This window comes from Solanum tuberosum, unplaced genomic scaffold, assembly GCF_000226075.1.
Source record: "Solanum tuberosum cultivar DM 1-3 516 R44 unplaced genomic scaffold, SolTub_3.0 scf00239, whole genome shotgun sequence".
Lineage (NCBI taxonomy): Eukaryota > Viridiplantae > Streptophyta > Magnoliopsida > Solanales > Solanaceae > Solanum > Solanum tuberosum.
This window is the reverse complement of record NW_006239163.1, coordinates 89,751-96,734: the sequence shown is the minus strand read 5'-3', so window position 1 is coordinate 96,734 and position 6,984 is coordinate 89,751.

The following is a 6,984-nucleotide window of genomic DNA, read 5'->3' as shown; positions in this document are numbered from 1 at the left end:
AAGGGGTGATCCCTATGAGGTATGTGAGATCACATAGCATTGGGTTAGTTTACCCACATGCCAATCATGATTTAATTAAGAGAATTTAGATTCTTGAAGGTTTAGAAATTGAGTTCTTGATGGATTTGTTTGAAGTTTCTATTGGGTTCTTGATTGTTGGAGTTGCTGAGGAGTTATTGATTTAGATTCATAAAATTAGGTGTGGTTTTGAGTAGATTCTTGCATATTTTGATTATGTAGTCGAATCTAAGTGTTTGGGGGGAAAACCCAATTGAGTTTAGAGGGTTTAGAGTTGAAAAACGAGCAAGAAAAATTATCAAAAACCTGGGGAGGGAGCTGGGACACCGCACCACTCAGAGAGCCCCAGAAGATGTTCTGTAGTTGGGGACCTGGGCCGCCGCGCCAGCCAGTGCGCCCCAACTTCAGTTCTGAAGTTTTGGGTCTGGCGCCCCGCACCACTCAGAGCGCCTAGGACGCCAAGCCCCTACTCTTTCCCACTTCTTTCCGTACTAGTTCCCTTGAAATGTACCGATGTTTCCTAGTTGATTTCTACACTCTAAGGTTCGTCTAAACAACATGAAATCATCCATAACATGAGATCATGAGCCTTGAATCCATAATTCAATTCAAGGAAAGTTAAGAGTCAAGTCAAGAGAAGTTCATAGAGTTTTCCAAAAGTCTTTTACAAACGTTTTAACTTTGTTTTAAGACTTGAGTTTTGAGTTGAGTAAAGAGTAAAGATTGAAGTTCATTTCTTCAAAAGTGTATATCGGGACTATGTATTCCCAAAGAGTAAAATGTTTTCACATTTAAACAAGAAAGGAAACTTTGGTTTCCAAAAGAGCCTCTAAGCTAGTTTTCAGTAATGAGTAAATGCGTTCACAATTAAGCAAGAGAGGAAACTTTGATTTCCAAGAGGAGCCTTTGAGCTATGTTTTGAGAAATTATCTCAAACCACAGAAAGAAGTATGTTTTTAAACAGAAGAGCTAGTATTATATTTTGGGAGTAGTATTGAGCACCGATATGGGGGAGAGTTCAGCCAACCCCATAAACCATGTAGCCACCATGGGTAGAAAAAGGGTCATACTTTTTATTTGATTCCTTAGTGCTTTTTAGCATAGACTAGTGGATCCACTTAATAGTCAGGTTCTATACCCTCGGCAATGTATAGGACGACCCTGGCAGCGTGAGACAAAATGTTGTATCATCACAATAGCTTTTACGTGATGGTTGTTGGTTAGAGAAACTCTCACATCAGTATTTTGTATTCTTATATACACATAAGTATTTTGTATTTTTATATACATTCCAGAGTTCACATTGTATCTTTGCATACATACAGAGTTAATATGGTATTTCTAAATACACAGAGTTGTTATCCATATTTTAAAAAAAGCTTTTCATTATACTGCACTTGTTTGTACTACTTTATATTGAAATGAGTTCAGTTCAGTTCAGTTGAGACCAGGTTTGTTCTTTCAGTTCCTTTCAAGCTTATGTCTTGTTTTAGTTTTCCCCTCGCATGCTCGTACATTCAATGTACTGACGCCATTTGTCCTGTATCATTTTATGATGCAGATACAGGTAATCAGGATCAATATCCAGCGCATCGTTGATTCTAGTTGAGCTTCAGAGTTTGTTGGTGAGCCTCCTTACTTCCGGAGGATCCCTTTTATTGCTATCAGTATTTTAGTTCATTAGGATGTCGTGGGTCTTGTCCTGAAATCCATCTCAGGTTTAGAGGATTCATAGATAGACAGTTGGTTAGATAATTTGTAATTATCTTGTTATTGGTTTATGTTTTGAGACTTGAGTTGCCATCTTGGCTAGTTGAATGTTTCTTTTAAAACATTCTAAGTTATTTCATGAGTTCATCATTTGAGACAGTTGTTCTTGTGTTTAAGTCTTCCGCTGAGTAGTAAGCCAGGCCAAGGGTTCGCTTAGGGCCAGCAATGGTTCTCGAGTGCCAATCCCACCCAGGGTGTAGGATCGATGCATGACATGTTCAATCTGTACACAGTAAATAAAGAGGAATGGTCTATCTCAAAGGATCCTTCAGGAACATCATCCCTCTCCATCCATGTCATTTTCATAGAAGGAATTCTATGAGAGAATTTAAACATATCATTTGCAAGAACTAAAAATGGATCTCTTGCTTGACGGAGAAGACAAGTAAAGCCTTTTGATTTAACCAAGTATGCAACATGCACACCAATAGAATCAACATAGTTTGACAAGACATCAATAAAATCATAGTTGAAATTTTTATTGCTCCCAAGATGAGGACAACAGTTCATATCCCAATCTTTAGAGATGGGCCAAGTTTCTCCTTCCAATGGAAATATCTTTATTGTATCGTAGTTGTTTTCATTCATTGAACATGCCAAATGTGAGAACATAGGAAGATCTTCAATGTCTTCTGAGTTTCCTAGTCTGAACCTAGCACAAGAAGCTGGAAATTCCGCAGATAGACATTTGGTTTCATCTTCATTCAGCGGCTCTAGCTCTAATCATGTTATACACAATTTAAATGCAGGAGACAAAATCTTCCTGGTGACTGCATAGAATCTAGGCACGGTATCCAGGGTGTCATAGGTAGCCCATACTTGCCCAACCTTAAAGCAAGACTCGTCCTTATCCATGTCAAAATTGCTAAAATTTGTATTTGCATATTTAAATGTTTTCAACTTAGTCATAGTAGAAGGCCATATATCTGAAGGAAGATCTACACTTCCTTTTGTAGACTCAACTCCATCTTTGTGTTTTGCAAGCTCTCTTCAAAGGACATATGTTTCACCTCAGAGGACTCCTTAGTAGGAGAGGGATATCCAACCCCCTTAAATCGCTTAGAAGCGTCTTCTTCATCATCACTTAGATAATTGACACGATGTCTATGCTAAGTAGATCTTGGTTAGTTTTCCTTATTGAGACACTAAAAATTTTGCCTAAGCAGATAAGCACTTACTACACAATTTCCTAATGTCTTTTTTCTATTTCCCATCATCTCTTCAGCAATGATGGCCACTTCTTTGTTGTAGTCCATCACTAGTCTGAAAAAACAATGTATCATTTACCATAAAGATCAACGTCATACAGAAATCAAACTACAAACCATCAGATAAAAGAACCCCACAAAACAAATAATAACTTGTTTGTTTGAGAATACAAATGAAAGAGGAAAATTCTCAAGTGAAGAAATTTGTATATATAGAAAAATTCTCAAGATTATTGTAAGACATTATGTCTTAATGAGTAGGATACATGAGGATTAGTAGTTTCTCTCATTCTTTACAATATTTTAATTGAATTAATTTAATGAGTGGAAGTCAAAAAGGATAAATTTTAAATTTGAGTTATTCTGATAATTTTCTTAAGCATTAAATTTGATGAGTGGTAAATCTAGAGTTTGATTTAATTTAATTTGATGAGTATTAGCCATAATAGTGAATTTAATTTAATTTGATGAGTAGGAATCAAGTAAATTTCAAATTTTAAATTCTTGTGATATTTTCTTAATCATTTTATATAGAAATTACTTTCTATCTAGATAGTTTTTAGAAATTACATTACCCTTAAATATGAATTAACAATACAAGATTTAATTTTATACATGAATAATGAAATGATTTAATAATTTACAAATTTTAAATTTTTTGAAATCATCACATGCAAAATATCACAAATGAGTATTTCATTTAATTAATTATTAAAGGTTCTTGATAAAATATTATAACGATTAATATCACAATTTATTGATATTTCAGGAGATAAAAACAAATATACTATGTAACAACATAAAGTCAAAATGATTTAAAAATAATTTTTGAGTCTTATAAATACTTATTTTACTATGAATTCAAAACCAAAAGTATGAAGGTCCAGATTTGAAAGTCAAATCACTCATACAAATAAACTTGAAATGTAATAAATTATTGTATATAAAAGGAAAATTAGACTATGATTCTTAAATTTCATAATTGAAAATAAATAAGAAGGGATCCAAAATATTCTACTACCATTAATGACAAATTACTTATTGTGCATGAGTTCACTATACCAAACAACATGATAATTTATCACTATAATTATACTCATGGTATCAATATTCTACATCATATTTTCTTACATTCTCAATGTAGAAGTTTTGACATGGAAAATAAAGAGCAAGGTCACTAACATAGAAAGGATGCTAAAAACCCCCATTAAGAAATTGAAGAATGTTAAGCTTCAACAACTGAACGAGATCGTGAAGGCAAAATTGAATGAAGTTGAAGATGTGGCGAAGCAACAAATGGAGCGTGGTGTTGCATTTCCATATAAAATCCTTGGAAATGCATTGGCTCCTTCTAAGGATGAGTAAAAATCTTCATCAAGTTTCGATGTTGGACCAACTAGGTCTTATTAAATTTACCATATTTATGATTTGAATTTTACATTTCAGTATGTTTATCCTAATATGAAATGAAATAAAATTTATGTCTTTTATTCAATATGTGTTAATTTTTCATTTATTGACATTGAAATAAATGAAAAATTATCACACACTAAATAAATGACATAAGTTTTATGTCAATTCATATTAGGATAAACATACTGAAAAGTAAAATCAAATCATAAATATGATAAATTTCATAAAACCTATTTGGTCCAACATCGAAACTTGACAAAAAAATTTACTCATACCTAGAGGAGCAAATGCACTTCCAAGTATTTGATATGGAAATGCAATTACACGCTCCATTTGTTGCTTCGCCACATCTTCAACTTCTTTCATGCCTCCAAGATCTTGCTCAGTTGTAGAAGATCAACAATCTTCAATTTTTTTAATGAGAGTTTTCAGCATCCTTTCTATGTTAGTGACCTTAATCTTTCTTTTCATGGAATAATTTCTACTTTATGAATGTAAAAAAATATGATGTAGAATACTGAGACCACGAGTATATGTATAGTGATCAATTATCATATTGTTTGGTAAGAATGAACTCATGTATAATAAATAATTTTCCATAAATGGTAGTAGAATATTTTGGATCTCTTCTTATTAGTTTTTCATAAATGATAGTAGAATATTTTGGATCTCTTCTTAGATATCCTTTATATAAGTTGTTTGACTTTCAAATTTGGACCTTCATATTTTGGTCAAACTTCTTGAACTCATAGTAAAATAAATATTTATAAGAGTCAAATATATTTTTTAAATCTTTTTGACTTTATGTTGTTACATACTATATTTGTTTTTAGCTCCTAAAATATCAAAATATCGTGATACTAATCCCTATAATAGTTTATTAAGCACCTTCTATTTTAAATTAATTGAAATAGTCATTCATGATATTTTGAATATGAAGATTTAACAAATTTTAAAATTTATTAATTATTTAATTATTCATGTATTATATTAAATTTGTATTGATAATATATATTTAAGAATAATAACATTTTTAAAAACAGTCTAGATGTAACCTACTTTCTATATTAAATGATTAAGAAAATACCACAAGAATTAAAATTTGAAATTTACTTGGTTCCTACACAATAAATTAAATTAAATTTAAATACACCCTCTACACTCCTACTCATGAAAGTAAATTAAATAAAATTCTAATTTTACTCTCTTAGCTCCTATTCATCAAGTAAATGGTTAAAAGTATCACAAGGACTAAAATTTAAAATTTTGTTATAAAACTAAAGCAAAATAAGACAAGAAATATAGATATGAAAGCTAAAGAAATAGAGAGACAAGAGAAGAAAGTTTTTCTTATTCTTCCAAGTATTCTTGTTATAAAACTAAAGCAATACGACAAGAAATATAGATATGGAAGCAATAGAAATAGGGAGACAAGAGAAGAAAACTTTTCTTATTCTTCTAAGTATTCAATTGGTAATTAAATCTTCAAGGGTATCCAATATGAACTCTAATGCCTATATTTATAGTATTACATAGAGTCATACAAAAGGTTAGTTATAAACATGATATTAACCATGAAAGTTATGGAGACAGTAACCATGTAAGTTATGGAGGAATATCAAAGGGAAGGTTGTGGAGGTTTGGGAGTGTCACGACCCGATTTCTCGAGTCATGATGGCACCTATTATACCCTACCAGTAGGTAAGCCAACCCGTAACCCAGAACATCAAGCAATGAGCAAAAGGGCAGAAACTAGCGAAAACAATAATCTAAACAAGGATAACAAGGCGAAAGCAACCCAAAATAAATATATACAGAAATCCCTCCCAGAACCTGGAAGTCACTAGTACAGAGCTATCTAATAAAGAGTACAAGTCCCAAAAGTGGACCACAACAGAGCGTGTCTCAAAGGCAACAAGACTAGCTAAAACAAAAGAAGGAGACAGAACAAACCCCAAAACGCCAAGTGCTCGCCCTCGTCTCCGAATCACAACTGCAAAAGAAGGCTGGAACTAATCACCGCTGGTAACTGGTACTGGGGACCTGCATCACGAAATAGATGCGGAGCGTAGCATGAGTACCAACACAACAGGTACTCAGTAGGCATCATCGTCCGACTGAGCAAAAAGGGTAAAAACAATAAGAAAGGATAGAATCTAGACACAGAGAGGTCAAAGCGGATAAGAAAAGAAAGCACACGAGCATACCAGAAACAAACTAAGTACAACTAAACTAAACTTAACTGGACCCCCATAAGCCCAGAAGGTACACTCGTGCGCAAAGTTTAAATAAAACCTGAACGGACCCCCATAAAGCCCGATAGGTCACAACAAGGCTAAATCTACTGAGAAAGAAGAAAACCGGGCTACCCAACCCAAAGTAACAAGATAATCCATCAGACTCCACCCAGCCAGCAGTACACTCTCAGCCCAGCTAGAAAGAGAGGCCCGGTGGCGATCGCCGATATCACCGAGTCTACCCAGCCATCGATACGTTCCCAGCCCAGCTAGAAAGAACGACCCCGGGGGTGATGGTATCTCCAATAGGATTCAATCCAACAACAACCACCGTGGAA